Source organism: Pteronotus mesoamericanus, unplaced genomic scaffold, assembly GCF_021234165.1.
Source record: "Pteronotus mesoamericanus isolate MK-2021 breed Mesoamerican mustached bat unplaced genomic scaffold, CSHL_Meso_final contig_121, whole genome shotgun sequence".
Classification (NCBI taxonomy): domain Eukaryota; kingdom Metazoa; phylum Chordata; class Mammalia; order Chiroptera; family Mormoopidae; genus Pteronotus; species Pteronotus mesoamericanus.
In genome coordinates this window covers 1,348,802-1,375,375 of record NW_026555046.1, presented here as the reverse complement: position 1 = coordinate 1,375,375, position 26,574 = coordinate 1,348,802, and the positions used below count along the sequence as shown (strand labels likewise).

General features: G+C 42.1%; 1 protein-coding gene across 2 annotated transcripts in view; it reads right to left on the bottom strand.

Moving 5' to 3' along the window:
• The window catches only part of NCK2 (NCK adaptor protein 2), a 143,231-nt gene extending 116,930 nt beyond the window's left edge, over positions 1 to 26,301 (bottom strand). Inside the window, exon 1 of one of the 2 annotated variants that reach the window (XM_054585800.1) lies at positions 26,072 to 26,301. The gene's annotated coding sequence lies outside the window, so the exon portion shown is untranslated. The remainder of the gene's footprint in view (positions 1 to 26,071) is intronic. The other variant, XM_054585811.1, reaches the window with a different exon arrangement.
• Between the last annotated feature and the right edge of the window lie 273 nt (positions 26,302 to 26,574).

Below are 26,574 nucleotides of genomic sequence, written 5' to 3'. Positions count from 1 at the left end.
ATTCCCTAGGAAGAAAGAAAGGACTATTTCATCTTCCTGGGCATTAATCTCACTAAGACACAAGCAGATGAGGTAGTATATTTAGTTCTGTTCATTCCAATGGATTGGAAGGTTCTCTCTGGGGACTAAGTAAGCAAGCTGAGTGTTTGAGCTGGGCCTTGAGAAAGTTAAAATCAACAGTCTAAATCTGTGGTTCTCAAACTCAGGGCCAGAAAGGTCAAGAATTCCAAAGAGGCTCAGAGAAGCTGTTAGGAAGATACCCTTAAGAAGCAGCAGCACTCACTGTTTCCTTCATACACCACCCGAGACTACATGCCCCAAGTGAGCAGGACTCCCTACCCTGGAGCTACGGGCCAGCTGGCCAACGGGGCAGCTTACATGCTGCAGCTTCCACACACTTCAAGCCAAAGTGCTGTTGTGCACGTCTACACTGCCTATCTTTTGGAGGGTGGTTGAGAGAGAATAGAAAATTAGGCCCTCAAACTGCCCTGGAAAGGAGAAAGTCAGGCCAAGAAAGCTTCTGAGCACAGATGCAGGGAAAAATAGAGACTTGAGGGATGGGTAAGCCTGACCAAGGAAAGGAGGCTTGGACACCAGAAGGGTTTTTACTTCAAACAGAAAAACATAAATTAGAAATAGTGGCAAGCAGTGTTAAACCAAGGTATGTGCTTTTTCTAGAAAGGTTTATGAAGTCAAAGTAAGTCTCAATAGCTCCTGTTACTGACTGCATGTTTATTTCTCCCAAACCCCAATGTTGAAACTCTAATACTCAGGTGATGCCTTTGGAATGAAATTACAGGTGTAGGTGAGGTCACGAGAGTGCAGTCCCCATGAAGGGACAAATGCCCTTATGAGAAGAGTTAGAGACCAGAGCCCCTTCTCTCTCTGCCTTGTGAGGACACTACCACTAGACGACAGCTGTCTCCAACTCAGAAAGTGGGCCTTCACCAGTAACTCAGTCAGCAGGCATCTTGATGTTGGCCTTCTCAGCCTCCAGAACTATGAGAAGTGTATCTGTCATTTAAGCCACCCAGACCATGGTATTTTATTGTAGCACCTGGAGCTAAGACAGTCTCTATTTAAGAAACATTAGCTTAAAAAATGTTCTTTTATCATGAGGAAACACACACACACACACACACACACACACAATTTTCACCTAAGCTATATGATGGCAAAGAATGAGAAACTTCTCTTGAAATATATGTTCAAAATATAACTTAGTTTCATGTTTCTCATTATAAAGTGAGAATGAAAAATGAAAGAGGATATAAACAGTGATAATATCAAGACTGCCAACACTAAAAACTGAAATTATAAGCAACCTAAAAAATTATTTAATGCAATATAGCTTATTTCCCCGAAATGACTTTCTTGAATATCTGAAATCATAAAAAGTTAAAAATATTTTCAAAAATATTTTCCTTGACCTGTTAAAATAAAGATGTCTGAATGTGGAATAATGAAAAAAAACTCAGACTACTAAATATCAACATGCTAGGCAATGTAGCTGTGACTTAATACATGAAGCAAACTCTAAGTCATGACCTCATCATTTTATACAAATCAATGGCCTATTTTTCTGGAGCTTATCTACACCCTTTAAAAATGATAGATATTCTATAGCCTTCTATTCCTAAGGAAATTACTTTAAATGTGACCATTTGTGACCACACACCCATCTGCCAGTAAGTTTCAGCACTTCTTAGTTGCAGAAAAACACTATTTTATCACTGATATATATACCTCAGAAAGAATTGCCAGATACAAAAGCATCCTTTAAAAAGATCTTTAAAATTAGAGCCACTAAGTCTGCTTCTAACTGAAGTTACACTAACAGAAATTTTCATCATACCCTTAAAGTTTAAAGAATTTTGAGTAAAGCAAAGTCCAAAAGATCACATTTTTAAAAATTCTGATTCTTGGAAATTCCTTTCACAACCACAGCATACTCACACAACTCCTGAACATTCTTTCACAATCCCCTCCTATTCTTATAATACTTTTACTTATTAGTGCTTTACATGATGTAATTAAGCAAATGCAAGGATATATAACGTCATGTGACAGAAACCATTCTCAAATGTTTTTTACTCATTTTAATCTTCATAAAAATCCATTTTCCAGTGAAAGCAACTGAAATGCCAAGAGGCAAGCTAACCAGCCCAACTCAAAGTCCCGTGGGGGGGCGGAGCGGGAGGGGGCCCCAAGATCGGGACCCCAGCGCTCCAGTTCCAGAATCCTGAATTTTAAAATTACAAGAAAAAGCTAAAAAGTAAACATTAAGAATAAAGAAACATCATGCAAGGAAGGGAGACCAAAGACTACACAAAGAATAAAAATTCTCATTTTTCTCAAGTTTTCCTCCTCAATCAGTGGTATTGGCAATGCCATGATGCACACGTGCAAGGCCCTGGAGGTGCTTGGACAGCTTGACTCCTGAGGACTGGAGGTATAAGGACCTATGGGGTCTGCTAGGCCAGATCTAGTTTACTCTGTAATTCCACAAGACAAGGCCAGTGTGGTGACTTCATGCACACATCTCATTTCTTAGAAAACCTGCAGCTACAGATGCCTGTATTCTACAGTTGAGCTCTTCTGTAAGGTATTATAAGTAGTCATAATTTTGGTGCTACATCTCAACAGTTTGTATCTCTAAGTTTCTCAAGAAATGTTACTATATTTTTCCTACATTTGCTTCCTGAGAACCAAGAACGGGGGGAGTTACCAGCACAGTGAGATTCATGATTAGTCAACAGAGGGTAGAGAAGAATGTAAAATAAGAATGCATCAGCTGTTTTAAAGAACAGGAGTGTTCTTAAATAGGGCACAGCCAGCTGGGGAGGGATAAGGGAGGGGATGCAGTCTAGGGCTGTCTTGATGTGGTGTAATAAAAAATATATTTGGTCTTGGTCCCCATTTCCTGGCACAGTGCTCCTAACATCCTTGGAATTTCCTGAGTGACAGGAGTAGCTTTTGTTACCCATAGCCAACCCCTTATGACCACACCCCAGTTTATACTAATGAAGTGACTCAGTGTGGGTACTAGGATAGCTTCAGGATGGGGGATGGCCAAGGAAAGACCGACCACGTGATTAGAGGGTAGAAACTTTCAGCCCTACCCTTCAACTTCAGGGAAGGAGAGGAGCTGAAGATTGGGTTATAAAAACTCTGGAACTAGATTCAGGGAGCTTCAGGGCTGATGAACACACTGATGAGCAGGAAGGGTGGCATGCCCAGGGAGGGTACCTGCGCTCTGCATCCCCACCTTCCCTATACCTTGCCCATGGATCACTTCTATCTGGCTGTTCCTGAGATGCATCCTTCGTAATAAACCACTGATAGATAATAAAGTGCTTTCCTGATTCCACAAGTCGGTCCAGCAAATTTTCAAACCTTATGAGAGGGTCATGGAGACCCCCAATTTGTGGTCAATCAGTCAGAAGTACAGGCAGGCCAGGACTTGTGACTGGCCTCTAAAATTAAAGATATTCTTGTGGACTGAGCCCTTCACCTATGGGGCCTGTGCTAACAACTCCCAGTAGTGGTGGCAGAATTGAATTGACTTGAATTATAGGACTCCCACTTGGTGTCAAAGAATCAGAGATGGAACAAGTCCAGCTGGTGTCCTATTCTACTATAAGGATCAAATATACACTAAATTCCAGAGACTTATGAAAAAAATTTAAAAATCATATACCTCACTACTAGTTTTTTTATAGATTGTTAGGTTGAAATGATTATCAGGCTAAATGAAATACGTCACTATAAAATCTCATCCATTTCTTTCCACTTTTTTAATGTGATTACCAGGAAATTTAAAGTTATACATTTAGCTCACACTGTGACTTGTATTCTACTTCTGGATGGCACTATTTCAAATATGTTCATTTCTAAAAATTTAGGGACCGAAACTCACTTTTCATCTCAGGCAGAAAGCCACTACCTGAGGATGGGCAAGAGAGGTAACAAAGGGGAGAAGGAATTAATATTTATTACATGCCCTTATGTACTTCTAACTACCGAGTACAGGGCACAATTTCACCGTACCAACCCCTCAGTGATGAGCATCATTCCCGTCCTATCACATAAAAAGCACCCAGCCTCAAGCCAACGAAGTGGCAGAGGAAGGACTCACTGAAGCAGCTTCCAACTTCATTCCCATTTTTGCCTGCATACCAGGCTAAGTCAACTTTTTCTGGAAAATGACCAGGTAAATATTTTAGGCTTTTTAAGCCACACAGTCTCTGGTGCAATGACTCAACCTAGCCCTTGTAGCATGAGGGCAAAAAAGATCATATGTAAATGAACAAGCCTGGCTGGATTCTAATAAAACATATTCACAACAGGCTGGGAGCCGGGTTTGGCCTGTAGGCTGTGGTTTCTCAACCCCAGCTCTATTCTGCAAAAAACAAACGAACAAATAAAAACAAGACAACATATCCAAAATGGAGTCATGCTAAGCCCCAGGTCACCTAGCTGAGACTTGACTTAATTACAGTTTCAGTCTCTCCCATAAATGGAATTTTAAACCAGTCAATCAGGAATCACCTGACCAGCACTACTTACGTACCTTGCCTGATGGACTCCATGCCATCTTCTAGGGATGTCCAACCTTTTGGCATCTCTGGGCCACACTGAAAGAAGAGTCGTCTTGGGCCACATATTAAATATACAAACACTAATGAAAATTGAGGAGCCAAAAAAAAGGTTCTAAGTAAATTTATGATTTTATGTTGGGCCACATTCACAGCCACCCTGGGCCACATGCAGCCCATGACCTGTGGGCAGTGGGTTGGACATCCCTGCGAGAAAAGTGACCTTATAATAGTCAACACATTTTTTTGCCTGGTGTAACATCCTTGTCCTGCTCCCTTCTGCCTATAGTCTTTCATTCTGCACAGCTACTTTAAGATCCCTTCTGATAGCTTGCTGATTCATGACTCATTGAATAAAACCAGTAAGATCTTTAAAATAATAATTACTCAGATGAATTTGCTTTTTTAACAAAACTATGGAGAGAAACATATTGCTAGGTAAGTGATTCCATCCATCAGTGCATTAAAATATAACATGTAAAAAGGATACCTTTCACAAAATACTACTTAGGTTATTATTGAAACAAGGTTTACTGGGAAGGTCAAACTCTCCAAGCTAACTCACTGTCAGGCCTCTAAGCTGGTATTGGACACAAGCAGGTCTTTTAGGTTTTGTCACTACAGGTATAAAGTTAACAGCAAACTATATTTGGTTCAACATGTATAATGCACGTGACAAAAAAAATTAAAAATATATATTACAGGAACACACAGTGGAAACATGAGATGAAACAGAAAGATGTCTGGGCCTCCAGGTCAAAGTTAGCCCTGCTTCTCAAGTGTGAAGGGGTAAACACCATGATTCCTGCACTGACGTGTGTGGACTTGACACATGTAGTGTCATCTACCTGGGCAAATGTCCCCTGGGGTGGCAGGGATGGTTCTCTCTGTGACTAACCTCACCCCTTCTCTCGACTCTCAACTCTGACCAACACTATAGGCAGCAGGAAAATGGAGCAAGAAGGCTCTGGTCAGTTTTTAAACTAATTTGAAAACTTTTAAAAATATTGACTCATAAATCTAACTAACATTGCTCAGTACAGATGGAAATATTGGGTGGGACAAAAAGTTCCTTTGTTTTTTTCTGTAAGATGGCTCTAACAGCACTTAGTTGTCTTTAACTTCACTTGAAACAATTTTGTTAGACTGTATTGTGACAGTTGTTAAATCAGTGTTCAATTTAAAAAAAATCAAAATTGGTGAATTTTTGTGGTCATTTTAATATTGAAGATGACAGAAAGTACACATTTTTGGTGTATTATGCTTTATTATTTCAAGAAAGGTAAAAACACAACTGAAATGCAAAAAAAAACCAAACAAAAAGATTATGCAGTGCACGGAGAAGGTGCTATGACTGATTGAATGTGTCAAAAGTGTTTAGGAAGTTTCTTGGTACTATTGATATTTTGGCCAAATAATTCCTTGCTGTGGGGTTGTCTTATGCATTGGAAGATGTTTAGCAGCACCCCTGATCTCTATCCACTAGAAGCCAATAGTGGGAGATAGCCGACATACTCAAAATATCCAAGTCAATAAAGTTACTGTGTCTTTTATTTTATGGAAAAAACTAAATGGACTTTTGGGCCAACAAATAGTTTTTTGTGGGGTGGGGGGCGGGGGAGGGTAGAACCCAGCTAGAGGGAAAGCCAAATAAAGGAAATGTTATAGATTTAATTGGGGCTGGCCAGGCCGTTCACTTGGAGACCCCCCTGCTTCCTGGTTTGTACTACACAGACCACCCTGAAGGGGGCCTGGTAGATAAATACAAAGGGGAATCCATTACTAGAGAACATCTAAATGAGGTAAGAAAGGGAAAAAGAGAAACATGAAGTTCATCCCACCCCCAGTGGCTCCCAGTACTGTCCGCAACGCAGACATTTCCCAGTGGGGAAAAAGTGCCCATACTCCCAGTGTCCATGCTACTATCCCTGTGCCTGCCAAGCTCACCTTCCTCACTTAAACCCCTGCTATCCCCTCTCATTCTTTCATTTTCTTTGTTTTCCCCCTCCCCCCACCCCCCTTTCCCTCTCATAATCACCACAGTGTTGTCTGTGTCTGAGTGTCCGTTGTTTTGCTTAATCCTCTCACATTTTTCACCCAGAAAATTCTTTTATTTTCCTTAAAAATCTTGTTAAAGAGTATATTATAAAGTGATTTCTACTTTATCTTGAGCCAAATAGAGGAAATGTTATAAAAACTTAATAAAGAAGTAGATTTGTAATTTTAGGGAGTTCTCCTTGGCAGTAAGCAGAGTCTAACCAAGGAGCAAGTAAGAATTGGTTAAACTTGCACACTGTATTAAGTCACCTACCACTTGGCACCCACTCACCGCAGACTTCGCAGCTTAAAATGACTCATGGTTATTGTCTCAGTTTCTGTGGGTATGGAGTTTGCGCTTGGCTTGCCTGGACTCCTAACTGGTTACTCAACCACAGAGAGCTATAATATACACAACTAGCTAGAGACTTACATGCTCACACCATTCTAAACAGTACCTCTGGGAGGGCATCCACCTGTTACAGATGTGGCAAATTTACTAAAAATTTTGGCAACTCTTTCTGACAATGCCTTTAGAGATCAGATTACCAATTTAAAGAGTAACAATCCCATTATCTCTGTCTCACTTGGCCAGTGACCAAAATGACGATAGTCCAGTTCTATCACCCATTTTATGTCCCAAACACAGCTCCAAACAACCACCTGTCATTAACAAAAACTAAACTCACCCTCAAAGGGAAAGGCAGAGGGCTATGGCTGAGGATATTCCTTCCATATGCGATCAGAGTCCCTTCAAAGAACAAGCCACAAGCCAGAAAAGTAAACTTTAATAAGAGTTGGCAGCAGGGCCCAGCCTTGGGACTTGTGAGGGAGTCCCAAAAATCATTAAGTGAGCACTGGCAGAGTCCCTAGAATTCAAGGGGTGTTTTAAAAGACAAAGTAGTCACAGTATGTACAAATTTTAGTCAATGTGATTTTACAACAGCAGTGACACTTTCAAAATCACTAAGGCTCTCTAGAATACATTAATGCAAAATGCTTTTATGAGGGGCCATCTACACTCTGACTTTCAGAAGCAGTGTAGTTTGGGTGAAATTGGTACTTACACAGTAAAAACTGAAAATTGGTGCGAACTTCTAGAAGGCATTATGACAACACATACCAAGAACCAAGAAGATGCCCACATCATTTAACTCTGTAACCCCTCTTGGAGGAGCTTATGCTAAGGAAAGGATCTGGCAGAAGAAAAATACACTGAAAGATGGACACAGGCAGTTATCTACTGAGCCAAGCTTTTAACCACCAAGTCAGCAGACTCCCTCCACAACATGTCACGCAACGAGGAGACATTATAAAGACTACTAATAAAGTGAAAAAATGTTCATATTAAATAGAGGATAAAATTGTACAAATGGTTACAAATGAAAGGACTAATTACAAATATGAAGGTTCCCTTTTAGGAGGGTATGGTTACAGGAAGCATCTTCTCTTTTAATACTACTAAGAGTTGGTTAGTATGTTGTCTTCATTATAAAAGAAACTCCACCAGAAAAACAAAAACAAAAACAAAAAAACAACACAGTGCCAAAAAAGATTATGTCTCAAAGAGCCAGGTCTCAATACAGTACAGTGGTGCTACCAGCCTGGGAAGAACAGAGTGTAAGTGATGAGGGTCATTCTGCTTCCTACTCACTTCAGTCAGAAGGGTGGGCCACTGAGTCCGGAGGCAGCTTTGCGACTGAACCTGAAGCACAGGAAGGCTGCAGGCTTCTGCAGGACGTGCTAAGATCACCATGCACAAGTTGAGCACTGAAATAATCTGGGATGCAGGGGTCGGCCAGTGCACTCCCACGAACCTGCACAGTGAAGATGCAGAGGAAGCTAACTCCAAGGGTCACTGCACACGTGTGCAGATATAATACACCACGTGAAAACTTTCCGAAGAGAGGGTGCCATGACTAACACTCAGATAAATTACTTAGCTTCTCTAAATTGCCTACCTATTCTGTTAAGCGGGGATAAGGGCAGCCTGGAGGATTGTAGTGAAGATCAAATTAGGCAACACATATAAGATGTCAAGTGCTCAATAAATATCAGTGATTATTATTGTCACGCTGATAATTTAGTAATGCTCCTCCATGCCATCCATCATTTGAAGGGAACTTCCTGCAGTTGGTTTTTTTAATTCCTGTACAGGAAGCATGGCGCATGCAAGGAGTATGTCAATTCTTTTTTCCACATTATTTTTTATTTTATAAAATATTTCTTTTAAAAATGGGGCCAAAAACTCCAGGGACCATTTTCCCATTAGGCCCCAAGAACCAGAAAGTCAAACTCTTTTATGTAAGAGATTTTTAAGTCACTGACATTTCCCTTGGTAGTGAAGAAGTTATTACAAACTCCTAAGTACCCAATCCACAACCTAACCCAGTCACTATGCCATTAAATAATCACAAATCCCAGAACACTATTAAGATAAGGTTTTTTAAAAGCTAATTAACTGATTACATATTTTCCAACTAGGACAATTTAATAATTAAATTAAATTTACAAAAACAATAATTAGGGTTTTTATCTAATTTAAACAAAGTCTGTTGTAGAGTTTTCTTTTAGAGAACAAATTTCGTTTTATCCATTGGTGGGGGTGCGTGTTGTCATCACTGCACTTCTAGAAATAATCCTGTTAGGAAATGACTTTTAATTAAATTAAATGATTTTTCTGTGATGCCTGTGTAGACTGTCGGTGGCCCAAGGCCTAGGTCCCAACAGCTTTATTATCAAGTAGGACAACACCCAGTGCCCAACCAGGCCCTACCCTTCTGTGCCAGGCGACCTAGTAACATATGCTTCTTTATATTTAGCGCACACCAAACAAGTCTAATAATGACCATAATTTCAAAGTAACAATGAGAAGTAGGATAAAAACCTTTAACATACCTGCAATCACCGTAATGTGATGTGAAATTCCCAGTCACTTCTCTGATAACTGTGACTGTCTACATTCACAATGGAAGCAAATACTAAATCTGAGCTAAAAGCTAGTGAAATAACAATATAAGTTTTTGCCACCTCAAGTTCACAGACCCCCTGAAATCCATCCACTCACAGCAGGGCCCTTGGGTTAAGGACTCTGAGTTTGGGAAATCACTCAGAACTTCACGTTAGGTCCCGAAGCCAGGCCATCAGATTGAACAAATTCCTAGATTCCAGACTTGGGGCCGGGGCTGCAGGAGGGACCTTTCAGAGCAGGGGGCTCTTTTGATGCTGTGAATAACAGGAGGACTGCGGAAGTGAGGGGGCAGCTGAGACCAGAACCAGGCTCCTCTGGTCTCAGTCTCTGCCTCCTACTTGCTATGTTTCCTGGGAAAGGCCTCCTCCAACTTGTTAGCTGGAAGGAAGCTAAAGGGATGATCTTGTTCAATCCTACTCTCAAATGAAAACTATGCTCTAACATGCTTCCTATTAAAAAAACCCCAAGACCAGCCAACCCAAAAACACTGTCCTTAAACATCTGTGTTCCAGCAGGTGGGAGTTCTCATTTTCATGCAAAGTCCTTTTCTACACAAAGCTATCAACTTATACAACAAATTAGTCAAAACAAAAATTTAGAAAAAAGACAAGATTTTTAAAAAAATTATCAGAAATCTGAAGGCCAAAATAGGAAATCATAAATTATACTTTAACATAGAGCCACGAATTTAAAGGGAGCAATGTTCAAAAAAGGCACTGCAGATGTTTGTATTCAATTTTAATAAACAAAGTGCACTAATGCAAATTATATTCATGTGAATGAATACACTGAATCTCTCTATTCTTTGTAGCTTTGGAAAGGGTGGAATAGTTAAGTAGTCTCCCCACAAGAGGCCTTCCATCCCCATTTCTCAAATCATACCATTATTGAGGGGGAGAAGTATAAATAGGAAAGTGAAGTAGGCTACTGGCCTTAACTCTGACCCTTTCTATACTCAAGAGAAAGGTCAACGACTCTTCTCTCTCTGGAGAAAAAAAAATCTCTAGAACCTCCGGTCAGCCAGCCATTGGAGAAAAAGGATCCCTCACAAGCCCCTCACCAAGCCACCTTCTGAGCCATTTCCTACCTGGCCCAGACCTCCACTCACAGGCACACCCAGAGCTGCGTCATAGCACCTGGGCAGGTCTTCAGGGCCACCAGAGCACACTCAGGACAGCAGACTTGCCCTGTATGTACAGAAGGAAGGGCTCCTTCCCTGGGCTGACACTGTATGGTATCTTCACCTGGCTCAGCAGCTTCCTCCAGCTGGAGAAACCACCTCAGGACACTGCCCTCCCACTTCCACCAGGGGATCTGCCTCAGGCCATTTCAAAGCAGGAGGCATCAGGCAATGTGGAAACCATAAAGATTTGCTGGTGGTTTTTATTTGCCCAAACTTGGACAGAGTCCACAAGACACTGTCGCATACTCTTTTTCACATGTATGTGACAAAAACCATTTTCAGACAAGTCTGGCATTTGGCCCAGGCTGACCTTTACACAGGACACAGCAGGGCTCACAGCTGTAACCTCGCTATTTCCTCCTCTACTAGAACTCTGAGGGTGTCACACTGAGGAAGAGGTTACCCAGAAAGCAAAGAAGGACCCTGGGTTTACACAAAGCAAGCCTTTCCAAAAGAATGTCCAGGAAGGCTTCAAAGTGTGGGTGGAGTGGTCAGGACAGAGGCCTTCTGCAGAGGAGACAGGGGACTAGATATTAGTGGCAGATAAAAGGCATGGAGAGCAAGGAGGGGCCTGGGGCCCTGATTCTGAACACAGCTACACAATCAGGAGGGACTCAGTCACTAGGGTTTACACGGAATATGAAAAGGTGGTTCTCAACCTTGAACATGCATCCCAACCACCCAGTCAACTTGTTCACAGGAAGAATTCCAAACCAACCCTTCCCAGGAGACTGGTTAGCAGGTTCAAAGCAGACCCCAGGCATCTGCGTTTCTCATTTATGACCCAGGACCACACTCTGGAAACACTGCTGTTAGATCGCTCTGTGCTTCCCTCCTTCGGAATAGTTTCAAGGGCAGTGCTGCAGGCTTTTGATGACCACTAAAAAATCTCCCTCCTGTATATGGAGAGCAGATAAATCTAACCATGTGGAATTCTAAATGCAGTAGTTCCCCCTTATCCATGGTTTCACCTTCCAGGGTTTTAGTTACATGCAATCAGGTGTGGTCCAAAAACATGAAATGGAAAATTCCAGAAATAAACAATTCATGAGTTTTAAATTGCAAGCCGTTCTAAGTAGTGTGATAAAAATCTCGCCCTCCCGCTCCAACCTGCCAGGAACATGAATCGTGTTTTTGTTCAGCATCTCCACACTGGAGGTGCTCCCCACCTGTTAGTCACTGAGTAGCTGTCTAGTTTATCAGATCCATTATCGCCATATTATAGTGCCTGTGTTTAAGTCACCCTTATTTTACTTAATAATGGCCCAAAAGCGCTAGGAGTATGCTGGCAATTCTTTCATGCCAAACAGAAGTGCCAAAGAGGAGCCGTAAAATGCTTCCTTGAAGCAAAAAGGTAAGAACAGTACAATGAGATATTCTGAGAGACAGAAACCACATTCACAAAACTTTTATTATAGTATATTGTTCTAAGTGGTCTACTAGCATTGTTGTTAATCTCTAACTGTGTCTAATTTATAAAGTAAACTTTATACAACATACAGATCTGGTATCATAGAAATATACACCTGAAACTTACATGATCCCATTAACCAATGTCACCCCAATAAATTTAATTTTTTTAAAAATTTAAAAATAAACTTTATCACAGGTATGTATACATATGAAAAAAACATAGCATATATAAGGTTCAGTACTATCTGCAATTTCAAGGCACCCACTGAGGGTTTTGAAATATGTGCCCCGCTGATAAGGGGTATGACTATGACTAATGTACACTATATTCAATCCCCTCAAGGAAGCAAAACATAACTCTTCCCTCTTCAAGTGACTTCCTTCCAAAGACTACAATACAGACAAAGGAAAAAACAGCTAACTTTACAGTGGAGAAGCCTCACAAACACTGCTTCAGCCAGGTGGTCATCATGTTGACAGCATGTGCTCTTGACATGGTGCAAGGAAATGGCACTTTAACCTCTGTGATCTTCCTCCCAAAACCTGTACTCCTAGTATAATCATGAGAAAAGCATCAAACAAACCCCACCTGAGGAACATTCCATACGATACCTGACTGGCACTCCTCAAAAGTGTAAAGGTCATCGAAACAAAGTCTAAAAAACTGTCACAGTCATGAGAAGCCAAAGGAGACATGACTATCAAATGTAATGTGGTATCTTGGATGGGATCCCTGACAGAAAAAGGGACATTAGGCAAAAACTAAGAAAATTCAAATAAAGTATGGCCTTTAGTTAACAATACTGAGTGGTGACCAATGTACCATTATAAATGCTAATAATAGGGGAAACAGAATGTTCAGTATAAGGTAACTCTTAGTACTAACTTTGAAATTTTTCTATAAACCTAAAACTATTCTAAAATGAAAGCTTTAAAATTTTATGTACTATATATACACAAATACATATATGCAAATAATAACATAGATGGCTTTCAACACTTACAAACTGTACTTTGGAAAAGCTAGTAAAAACTGTATTCCACAAAAGGAGATAAATATTTACTGATTAGCTTAACACAACAGAATAAGGTTAGTACATGACTGAAACAGTACATTTCTTGCTCTTTTTCAGAGAACACGTGTACTTCAACATGTAAAATAATAAATATATTGCATGAGTTTGTGAACAAAAATAAAATCTTGTTCCCCTGAATGAGACCCAACACAAACTTATTAACTCACATTAAATTCTCTCTTAACAAGGTCCCTGAGAGCTAGAAATCAATGAATTCTAATCAATCTTTTAAACTGCATCACAAAACTCATACTAAATTCTCATTTTTCTCAAATTAAGTTATTTTTAACTCAAAGCATTAATTACAGTGCATCACAATTTAATTATAGTATATCACAAAAACTATTTTATACTAACCCACATCATCAAAAGTTAAAGAAAATATAAACTGGTTCAGTGTGAAATGGAAGGCAAATCATTAATTATGATTCTAATTGTGTGAATGCTAGTGTTAGTTATTTCCACATACTAAACAGAGCTAAAACAGAAACACCGAATTCGGTCACTTCTGCAAAATAGTTTTCTACCGACTTGCTGTCAAAATGACACAGTTTGGGTACTAGACTAAGCTAAAGTCAACAATCTGAAACACTGCATTTAAAATATACAAAATAGAACATCTATAATTAAGTAAGAAATGGTTTAGTTTCAAAGGAAACGAAAGGAAACATTTCAAACTAGACGATCAGTAGGGTAAAAACATAAACCTGTAAAATGTCTGGACAGGATTGATTTACAACATTCATTACTAATCCAGGCAAAGCAGTCATTTGACAAAATAGATGTTTTAGACTAAAATGTAAAGACATACACATTTTTGCCATTATCAATTTTAAAGAGGGGAATAAGGAAGTGTTGGTATACTAGCTAATGCCGTATTCTCATTAAGAACACCAACAAGGAGTTTTACTAATTTTTAAGATCTAAAGGACTTAAGAAAATACACAACTTATAAGTAGAATTTACATTATCTTAAAATTACGGACTAGTGGACCCCCACATCAAGTGATCATCTTAAGCCGACTGACAGCATGACCTTCACCCAGGAGGACGAGTGGCAACCCTGGGAAGAGAGGACAGGGTGCGAGCCCGACTACGGCGGTGAAACAGGCCGGCGACTGCCGAGCGGGTCACTTCTGCTGAGCTGACCTGCCACTGCCTCCAGGGTTGCCTGTACACTGAAGAGCTTCTAAAGGGCTTGAAGAAAATATTAATATTACCTTTCTTTGGAGTAACTGAAATAAATTCTAGCTGGCCTTAAAGACTTTCCAAGTGTTTTCCCTTGTATCTCCTACAGGCCCCCACACAGTGGTAGTGAAGAGTCATTTTGTACACTTGTCATTGAGATTAGAGTTGACTGTGCACCTGTAAAATATCTTCACACTGGTTTCTAAGTTCCACGGAGGCAAGTCTTTGATTGGCCGTATTTCCATAGCACCTGACACAGTGGCTCTCATGTAGCCAGCACCCCAAAGCATTAACTGTGTGACAATTTAGTTAAGCAAAACTAGGACAGCAGGCCAATTTATAGGTCAGATCAGGAAGGATAACGCAGGATTTCTACATCTCCACACACACACTCGTTCAGTCCTCGAACTAGATTCACAAAAAGTAACAGCAACAACAATTTACCACATAAGTCAGTTCATGCCACTCCGCTTTGAAACTTCTCTGATAAAGAACTATACAGCTCAAGTTTTGAAACAGGGAATGGCAGAGCTATAAAATGCCTTTTAAAACATTAGAACTAAGCCCTTGTTTCACAGAAGACAAAATGGAGGTAAAGAGAAGTTAAAAATTAGCTGTGCTACTTGAGCCAAATTAGCAGCAGGTGAAAAGAAGAACCTACATCTCTATTCCTCACATGGTGCAAGATGCTGGAAGTTCAAATTTAGAGTAGCTATTAATGAAGTTCAAAATGAGCCTGTTTTAATTCAGCTGCTCTTATAACTAAAAGTCAAGAAGTTACTGCAATAAAAGGCAAAACATTTTATTTTGAGAAAGGAGACTTCAATAACCATTCCAAGGCCCTAATGAGGTCCACAATCTGCAACTTTAGATCTCAGACAACTCACAGACATCCCAGGCCTGAGGCCTCTCCTTGACCAGGCATCAACGAGACCCCTGTGGACCAGTCACTGTGCCCTGTGACCCACCCGCTCCCCTCTACACAATGGCTGAGTAAGCATAATCGCCTCCCCCCACCAGTGCTGTCAGAGACAACGCAGGCACAAATCACAATCAGATATATGCACTATTTACAGCGCATAAATTCAGAATTTAGGTCTGTCCACAATTGCCATGAATTTTTCCGAAGTCTTTCGCTTGAGCATGGGAGGACTGAGAAAAAGAAGAGTGATTGTATTTTAACTATCTCTACCAAGATTAGTTGACGAACTTATGAAGTGCTGATTTAGTATTAATCCTGGTAACAGAACTAAAAGAGAGGAGATGATAAGATACCAAGTAGAAAGGAAGGGCAATCCAACAGGAAATGATTTACACAAACTACATCTACATAAAGCCAAGGAAACTTCTAACTATAGACCTCATAATGTCTAGGCTGCTCTGACTTTGTCAAGTAACAGCCTGCTTATAAAGAAAGAGGTGTGGGCATCAACGTCATACTTCAAGCCAGCTAACAGGCAGCTCTGCCACTAACCTAGACACTGGGAGTCAGAGAGTAAAAGCCAAATTATCATTTTCCTTTCCCTTTTCCCTAGAAAAGGTCTAATTTGTGGTATTTTTGTTCTCTCTCCTCTGAAGAGTTTACTTTTTAGAACTATACAAAGAAGGAAACACATTCGAAAGCTTACAGATGTGACCAGCTCAAAGATAATGAGGCTGAACCTAGACTCATGAACTTCAGTAATAACAAAAAATTTTTTTCTATAGACAATCATCTGTAAGGTTTCTGAGCTAAGTAAACAGATGTCTCTGATTAGACCAAACAGTGAAAGTCAATTACTTACTAAAAGCAATTTATAAGGGGCCCCCAGTGCTTCTTTGTAAGTGAACAGTATAAAGGAAGAGTTTTTTTTATCACGGTTCAGAAAGATATTAAAATGGTCCCTATAAGTTTACAAATTTAATTGCAGAGATGTTAGCGTTTTGCTCTCTAAATAGGTATTATTTTTCATATTTATAAAAATGGAAAAACATCTCCAAAAGGGCAACAGTGTGGAAGAATACAGGTGCCATTAATTTATTTAAATGTTTAAGCAAAGTAGAGCAGCATTCAGTTACATCAAGGCTGCTGAGACAGTGATATCTGGAGCCAGGTGATTCTCTGTTGTGGGGCAGTCCTGTGCACTGTAACAATGTTTAGCAGCGTTCCTGGTCTGTCCCCACTAGATGCCAGGAGCACTTCCCAGTCATAACAATTAGAAAATGTCTCCAGACATTGCCATGTGTCCACATCAGCAAAATTGCTCCCAGGTGAGAACCAATACTCTCTATACAGAACTGAAGTGTCAATTAAGTTTTTAAAATGCTAAAATTTAAAAAGGTATTTTTGTATTTGTAAAAGTGAACTAATTTTATTCCTTAATCCAACTTAACAGCTAATAAGATTCAAAAATAAATGAGAATTTGTACATATTAATGAGAAGTATGTTGAAAACATTTTTTTTTTCTTTCAACACATAACCCTCACCGACCTGGGACATTAATGAAAAGAGAATTTACTTTTTGTTTTTGGAAGATGGACTTGGCTTTCCTGATGAGAGCCAAGTCAAGGTTAAGCAGTAGCGAATTGAACATTTGAGTCTTAATCTGTGATGGATCAACTGAACTACAGTTCCATCCAGGCACACATCAAAATGAGAGTTCTAACAGAAGAGTGTCCATTTTCCCATTCTCCCCCTTTTGTAGAGAGTAATGGCAGAGTTTCTTTACAGACCCCATTGGGTCATGTTTACTGAACCACAGAAAACAGACCTACTAAGGAAACTACAAGAAGGGAATTTAGCAAGACAGATGGCTTAATAAAGGAAGGAGAACTTCTAAATACAAGCTAGGCAGGTCCAAAGAAGTCAATAACTAAAACATGTGAAGAGAAAACCATGTGAGAGCAGGTAATGAAGACAGATGGCAAACAGGCAACTTTAAGATAAATGGTTGGGGGCGTGGGGAGTACATTGAGTCACATACAAATGTGAAACCCAGAGGGGAGACCAAAAAGAAAAACCTGTTTTTACATCTGTCTTGCCAGATTCTGCTCTTAAATACCTTTCTTTAAAAAAAGTTTGATGAAAATTCACTATTCACCTACATCAAATTTCCTGAAACTATCTCTAAAATAACTCCGACTCCTTGTTATTTCTTGCTCTCTTAAAAATACTTGAGCAGCTCACAGATTTTATGTCAGTGTCCCCCAGCTGGCATCCATCACTCAGAGCAATTAAGAGAGTTGTTTATCACCAATCCAGACCTCCCCCTAACACACACAGACTTGAAAACAGGGATACAAGCTTTTAAAGTGATTGTTCTTAAAATGAGCACAGCTGGGAAGAGAAAAAGAAAGCTTCTCTTCTATAGCCAGCCTCATAAGTGGCATAATTCAAATATTTGTTGACTTGCAGACAACCTTAAATACTCAGCCAAATTTCATCGGACATTAAAGACATCCTTTAAGGAGAATCACTGGACACTGATACACTGAGTTTTGTCCTATAAGATGGCCACTGGCGCCTTTTCAGGCATTTCATTATGGCCTCACCTTCTCTGAACATTCCTCACTAGTGGGGGCCCCACCATTGCTAGGGGAATTATTAAGTTGATATAAATGAATTTTTGCTGCTACTCCTCCTGGAACATGCTACACACGAAGAGCTGGCCACATGAGAAGCAGCCTCATTGAAAGTCTAAACCTGTGAATTAAAAGAAACTGCCCAAATGGTAGCCCATCTGAAAACCACTGTTTCTTGGGAAACCCTATATCTTGGGAGACACAGCAGCCTCCCCCAGCAGAAGCACCAAGCTCTTGGTTGTATCTCAAGTCCGTCTGCTCCAGAGGAAGGCTATCCAATACTTGGATGACTGAAAGTCTTCCAAAAACAGAAGGGAAGGATTAGGATGATGTGGCACTACAAAACTCGTTTCAATCGTGGAATGGAAGCCACAGTGAAAGGTCCCACTGGAACCTTGTAATAACAATCTTCCAACAATCCAAACTGACACTTGACCTGGCCTCTCTCATGACCCAAGAAGTACATTTCCAAAGCCATTTAGGGATACTTCAGGACCTGCACAGGCATCATAGAGCTCAAAGGGAAAAGATCTGGTGTGTTGGGCTTCCAGGTTTTCCGCAAGCACCTACTTAACCACCTTCGCTTTACTAACAGTAACACACTAAGAAAAAAATAGCTGCAGCTAAAAATGGCCTCCCAAAGGGTCTCCCACACTCACTCCTGCTTCTCCTGTCTCCATGGTGGCGGAGATAGGGTGGGGACTCTCACATAGCTCTTTATGAAAGGGCACAACCACAAAGACCTATAGGATAGTACCTGCAGAACAGGCCTACAGGCCACTCTCAAATTAAACGCTGTTACAACAAAGCAGAAAACCTCTTCAGTCCCCCGGTCATTGTGCAAATCCCTCAGCAGCAGTTCTCAATGGATAGTGACCGTCGGACACAGATCGCCTGAGAACTCATCAGAAAAGCAAATTCCCAGGCCCCTCCAGACTTCTGCATCACAAAACTCTGGAGTGTGTCCAGCGACCTGTGGCTTAAGGAGTCCTCCAGAGGGTACCAACTGCCATCTCAGGGCTGGAGAGTTGGCCCATGGAGGACAACCAGTCTGTGGTAAACAGTGAGGAGGGGCTGGGAGAGATAAGCAACAAGGTCAATTGTGCTCAATAATGCTCCTCTGTGAGCCTCCACAGCTACCCCTCAGGACTATTGGAGTGGCACTTAATCACTCATCATGTTCGTCCAAAGTCCAGAACTTCCTCCACCACTTGGCTGACAGGAGGGGTTCCACTCCTGATCAATGACTTCCCATCAATTTTTCTCAAATCCTGTACCATAATAAAAGTTTATAGTTCTGTTTATGTATTTGCAGATACATCTTACTGAAGAGATGGTGACCTAGCTTAGTGATAAGAGGAGACTCAGAAGTCAAACAGTCTGAGTTTGAATGACAGATCTGCTGCATAATCTTACAATACTATCTGTGACCTTAGGCAAGGTAACCTGCTAAGTCTCTCCCATATCCCGATCTATAAGGTAACCACACTAAATTTTTGAGAGGTTTCAATGAGTTATTATTTTGTGTACAATGCTTAGAACAGTAATTACAATGTGCGATATGGGTGTGTGTTAGGGGAGATGCTAATGATCACTAAAGAAAATATATAATTTTAGCTTCTATACTTATAAATTAAGTACTTAACATATATCAGAAATATGTTGAATACCAATACCCAAATGAATTATTTTATATTGATAATTTAAGCTCTAGCATTCAAAACACATTTTAAAATACTTGTAAAATGTACAAGGTATTTTCATTACATGTAACCAAATGTGATTTCAGTACTCTAAAATTGAGTGCATGAAATATTACATTATTCTTTACAACTACATAGGTTATACCTTTACCATTAAAGAAGAATAATAATGGTGTTACTATTACTTTAAGTTGTTTCCATTATGCCTTTTTTTTTAGCTCTCTCACCTTTGGAAAATACAGAATAAATGAAGCTTAAATCACGTAAAATGTATAGACCTGCAATCGCCAATAGGCAGCCACTAGCCTCCCATAGCTGCCTAACACTCCAAATGTAAGGAGAGGGAATGAGGTGTGCTATATGTATAGAATACATGCCATTTCAAAGCCTTCACACAAATAAAACAATATGCATATTTTACTAATAATGTTTTATATGGATTACATATAGAAATAAAAATTTTAGATTGGTAAAATAAAATATAAAAATTAATTTCACTTGTTTCTTTTTACATATTTAACGTGGCTATTAGAACATTTAAAACACATCTGTGGGTCACATCTGTGACTCTCATTATATTTTAGTAGGACAGCAATATCTTGACAAACAAGCACTTCAAAGGGCATTTGCAGTGAAACACTCCACACTGAAACAAACATACAGCATTTTCCACACTCAGTCTCTCTCCTGGCATAAGGGTGTGCATACTGCCAAGGTACAAAGCTGTAGATGTGTGGCAAAGCCATCATTACAAGGGGTAAATACCGAATCAGGCCCAATGTGCAGAAGTCTTTCAATATAAACTAATAAAAAACTTTGGCATTTTGTTATCACAATTAGCAAACTGTCATTTAGTGTGTAACCATGGGTGACTGTAATGACCTGGTGCATATTTTGAGGCCAACAGAACACCGCGGACTTGGGACACTGATCTAAGGGCAACAGAGAGCCACCAATGTAGACTATGGCCAGACTTGAATATTAGGGTGCAGTGAGTAGAATGAATTGGCAAAAATGGTTAGAAAGGTATTTTGACAGTCCAAGTGAGAGAAGAAATAAAATGTACAGCAGGGCTGAGATGGAAGAGATCTTTTTGGAGGTAAAATCAGTATGATTTAGGCTTAGGAGGTGGGGGAGAATTCAAGGATGACCAAGATGAATCGATGATGGGATGCTGAGAAGACAGGCAAGTCAGGAGATGGTGCATACAACTTGTGATGTTCAGATTTCTAGGTGGAAATTATCAGTAAAAAGTTGGATAATTCATATGAATGACAGAGTGACTGAATGAATGGTGAGTGTACACACATTTGAGCTGGAGAGCTGCCAGGCACATAGACATTCTCCTAGTCTTATGTAATCATCTTGACCAACTCATACTGGCCTAGGTCAGACACATTCATGCGCTGCTCAGGGTGGACTTTACCAAGCACTGCCAGGCACACCCACTGAAGGGACACATGCTTACATGGCGAAGACTGTGGTCACAGCAACAGCTGGCCCAGACTGAATGGCCTCTCTGCCCCAGGCGGCCACCAGCTTCGCCCTTTCACTTTGCTCTCTTCATCCAGGACCAGAATATACTTTCATATCCATCAAAAATCCAACACTTTCTATAGATCTAATATTTTATCATGAGCCTAACAAAAAAATGCCTGCAGTTGAACCCACACACATTAAGGATAAGCATCCATAAATGGAATTAAGTCAACGTTGTTTTATCTCTGTCATTCTACTTAAAACCTGACCAGTGCCTCGAAGTCCAATGCCAAGGCTTCCTCTCTATCTCCAGGTTCTCTGACTACCAGTGAGTTACCATTCCCTCCCTGCTCCCAACTGCTCTGTCATTAGCCCTGGCAGGTGTCCTCAAATGTGTGGATTCAAATCTGGTTGAAGGAAGTAACTGGACTTCACAAAATAATCAGCCTTGTCTTTGAACAGAGTCACATACTGTTATGAACTGAATTATCTCCCCAATACTCATATGTTGGGCTCTAACTCCCAATGTGGCTGTATTTGGAGACAGGGCCTTCAAAGCGGTAGTTAAAGTTAAATGAGGTCATAAGAGTGGGACTCTAAAGCAACAAGACTGGTGTTTTCATAAAAAGAAAGGGAGACACCTGAGAAGAATGTGCCTGTGAGGACAGAGCAAGGTGGCCATGCACAAGCCAAGAAGAGAGACTCACCAAAAATCAAATCTGCTAGCACCCTGATTCTGGACTTTCCAGTCTCCAGAACTGTGAGAAATAGATTTCTGTTTCACACCCAGCCTATGGTGTTCTCTGATAGCAGCCCAAACTCACCAATGGGCACGCTAAACAGGAGTTAAGCATTCTTCAACTTGCGGCTCCTAACAATGAAGGACAGAAGTTCACTGAACCTGCTCCTGTCTGCTCCTCAGAAAATGGCTCATCTTCAGTGAGTCAACTCAAATGTAGAATCAGCTGCCACCAACATGTGCTCACAGCTGCAACACAGCAAAGGCACTGCACAAGGTCTATAACACACCACTCCATCAGAATGCGCCAGTAGATCAGTAGCCTCATAAAAACAGCTCTACCCAGGACCACTTTCGTGTTCCCTGTCTGATGCCTGCTTAGCAGGGGTGCAGGGTGCCAAAGAAAGGACTTACACCCAAGTTCAAGATTTGTCATCCTTGGCACTGTCCAAACTCTAGTCTCTTCACACTAAAATAAGGCCTGGAGCCAATTTCACCATGTTATTTCAAATATTAAATATGATGGTATATGTGAAAAGCAATCTGTAAACTCCAATTTACCAATTTTTATCTATGGCATTTTAGATCTTCATTGACCACTGACCAGCAAATCCATCCTATTTTCTAAAACTGTCTCAAAAGAGGAAATTGCAGCATTTAAATTCTGAATGCAGTTGAAGCTTCTTTTCTTAAAAAGATTAAAATACAAATGGTAGAAAATAAGGTGGCACAAAATAACTAACTTACCAGGCCAAGTATAACAATACTTGCCCAGAGTTTCCAGTTCAGGTTGACAGGAACAAATATGCCATCTACTGAAAAGCAACGTATTTAGCAAACCCACCAGCTGGTTATACAGTTGGGTTTGTTTTTTGTTTTGCTTTTGTTTATTCGTTGTTGTTTTTTTTAAAGTTTAGGTTAAGGACAAAAGTGGTTCATTTGACAGAGAATTTACGAAATAAAGAAGGCACCAGACCAAATTCTCCTGGACATCCTGGGGACAAAGACTTTTACCACGTCAAGGAGGTTCTGAGCAGAGGTACAAGGATTCTGGAGCTCATTTATTACTCCTTCTCAATAGGAACCTAAAGCCCTAACAAGTCAACAGGCTCAGAATGCAATATTCACCCGTTCAGTCAGGACCTGCTGGGCATCCATGTGTATAAGGTACAAACAAAGAAACTTTAGGGCAGACTGTGATAAAGTCCTGTGTGTTTGTGTGTGTTGGGGGAAAGGGTATAACTTGCTAATGTAGATTATAACTTCATAAATATACATACTTTGAGATCAGTTCAAAGTGAAATGCAGGAAAAGAAAAAAGTCTAATTTTTAAAATTGTGTTACTAAAGTGACCTAAAGAAATAAAAAAACTATTTTTACTTTAGCTGCATATTTTTGATAACCCATTAAAAGGCTCTCCTGACCTCCTTTTAAGTTGCCTTAACTCAAGCACTCAACAACCTGCTACATGGTATCATTTTTAGCCTAGGCCCGTGTAAAACATGCCATGAAGGTCTTCTATCACTCATTTTAGCAGAGAGAAACAATTTGAAAGTCCCATTTGCAAACTCTCCAGATGGGACGACAAATTTCCTAAGCCTCTAGGGTGAGTTCTGGGGAGTTTCCAGTTCATTTGTGGAAATAAAAGTTTACTAGTTTTCCTAAACACTGCCCTCCCGGTCCCCACAAGCAATCTTCCGCTTTTCAGCCCCATCAGTGTCATTTTTTTAAGGCTGAGATGAGTGTCCACAGCCCTTTCCCTCAGAGCACACTACAAGTTAGTCAGCATACATGTCCCAGAGAGCAACACAGCCTCATCTCGCCAAGGCATATTAACCTAATGCAAGAGAGCAAGTAAAGAACTCGGCTCATTCCGGGCAATCAGGGAGTCTTTAAGGTATTTTAAAAGATTATCCAGTTTGTGCACAAGAAAGGAAGGTTTCTGGTGTATTTAATGTGGATGGTAGCTCAATTTTCAAATACTGTGTACATAGTATGTGTGTGTTGGAAAACTGTGATAACTCTGCCAATGCAAATGACAGAGCGTGGGAATGTGGCAGGGTCCAAGAGATCAGGATGAAGAGAATTTAAGTATGTGATACATGATTTAGCAGAATGCAAAGCCTGAAAACTGAGACAGTTACCTGTAATGAACCTTAAACTAGACCCCAAAACCCCCACTTAAAAAGTGCCAGTTTCTCCACAAGTGGGCAGAGGGAGCAGCAGAGCAAGTCAATTCTCTGGACAGCAATTTGCCACCCAATTTCATCCTTTTGTTCCATGATCAATCCTGGTGAGTGTTTATGTAACAACTGAGAAGCTCAGAGCCCTGGTGGGGCCTCCAGGAGAGCAGGCTGAGTCAAGGTCCTCCAGAAGCTTCCTACAGCTTAAAGTTCTCAATTTCACCCTCAAACAGCTGCAGCGGGAAGACCGCTGAGATCCAACCACTTTCTTCCATCAAAACTATATCTAACCAACCTCAAGGAGAGAAATATTAAGGTAGGATTTCCCCTTGTCACTGCTTTACAAGCATGGTTAGCACCTGTTTCTGAGAAATCCCTGTTCTGAAAACCTAGAAACTGCTTCTCCAACGCAATCTCAGCGGGAAGTCCACTTTTACTCCACATATCCACTGACAAGCCATTCTCTTTATATAAACGCCGCAGGTGCTTGAATTCTGTTATTAATTTACCCGTTTATCTAGGAACACTGGGCAAGCGACTTAAAGGAGTGCTCAGGAACAAAGTTTAGATCTGTTGTGATAGGCTAAAGGAGCCCAGGTTAATTTCATTTTTAGTCATTTTAAAGCTTGAAAAGAACTGTTGATGGCAACATCAAAAATACGAAAGACACCTCAAATTGCTCTCATTCCTAACAAAATCCATTCGGAGAAACGGGAGAGAGGCCAGAGCTGGGCCTGGAACAGGAAGGGCCTCCCCTACCTGTACAACCCGGACAAGCCACGCCCACCGGCCTCCCTCAGTTCAGTTTCCTTTTGGGTCAACGGAAAGAATGGGCCTGCGCGACGGTTTAGGCTTCTCAGCCCTAGTACTGGGGCCTGCTCACCCCATCCTGTACAGGCAAACTTGGCAGATTCAGCCTTAAACCTGTTGGCAAAATAAACAAAGCCAAATAAAGGGGAAACTGCCAACTCAACTGCCTTGAAGAGAGAGGCGCCGACTCCACACACGTTCCTGCTTTGTCCCTGAAACTGCTAACAATGCTAAAGTCAGGAGCTTGATATTCAACTGCCGGTGACCTCCAGCATCCCTCGCAGACCTTCCAACAAGATCATTACTGTCTACAAATCAAAGCGTTCTTCAAATTAAACACGTCCTCAGAATGACACGCTAACTGCACTCACACAAGAGTTCCAGTCAATGTCTTAAAAGTCATACACCAATTTCTCCCAGAACCACTTGGTGGTTAAATCGCCCTGAATAAACCGAGAGGGCAGAGTGCAATGAGAAACTTTGTTTTAGGTGGTTGTAAGAATCCTGTAAATCTGGAACAGGATGCAGAGCCTGAGACCCGGCACAAAGCGCCTTCGCCCAGTCGAAAATCTCCTTTATGCGATGTGACAGCAGCTTTCTGAGGAATCATAAATAGTTCCAATAAACACAGTAAGTTCTGCAGACCGCGCTCGGCCTCCCGCGTCCCTACGCTGGGACCTGGCGATTCGCGGTTATTCCTGCCAGGGGTTCGCGCACCGGCGACCTCGGCCACTGTACGGTCCCACGCAGGGCTCCGGGCCGGCCGCCAGCCCGCAGGCCGGACGCTCCCAGCGCGCGCGGGGGTCTCCGGTCCGGGGAACTCGCCGCCCCGGCCCCTGCCCCCCACCCACGCCCTTAACGGCCCCCCTCTTCTCAGCAACGGCCCTCGGGGGGTTGGGCACTGGGCTGGCGGGGGGAAGGCGCAGAGTCGGGAGGTGCAGGCAGCCCGCGACCACGGGGCCAGGCCGCGGCGGGGCCCAGGGCACCGGTGGGGCGCGGAAGGGACTGGTTCCCTGGCCCCTTACCGGGTGCGCCGCGCCGCGCCCCGCCCCGCGAGCCCGCCGCCCCCCAACTCCGCCAAGCGGCCCAAGTTTGAGGCCCCGGCCCAGAGCCCGCCGGCCGCGCTTACCTCGCCGCCCGCCTCCCGCCGAGGCCGGAGGGCAGCGGCGCGGGTCCCGGGGCGGCGGCCGCGCCCTCCCAGGCGCCGCTCTTTGTCTGCTCCGTTACCTCTTCCCGTCGCTCGGCGGACGCTGCCGGCCCGGCCGGACCCCGCCGGCCCGGGCGCCGCGAGCCTACCGGCGGCCGAGCCTCCCCGCAGCCCGTTCGGCCGCACGGCTCCGGCCTGACGATCCCCGCGGCGGCAGCGACCCCTCCCCCGGCGCGCGGCGCCCGCCCCTCCTTGCTCCTCCCCCTCCTGCTCCTCCCAGCTGCGCCGTGACACCGCCCAGGGGCCGGCCCGGCCCGGCCCGCGCGCGCGGTTGGGGCGCAGACCCACCTGGGGGCGCGCAGGCTGCCAGAGGCCTGCCATGGGCCCGGGTTGGAAGCCCTATGAAGGCTGGACCTCACTCCGGGACGCTCAGCTCGCGGGGTACGCGGCCCCCCGGCCTCCAGGAACGCAGCACGATGCCGAAG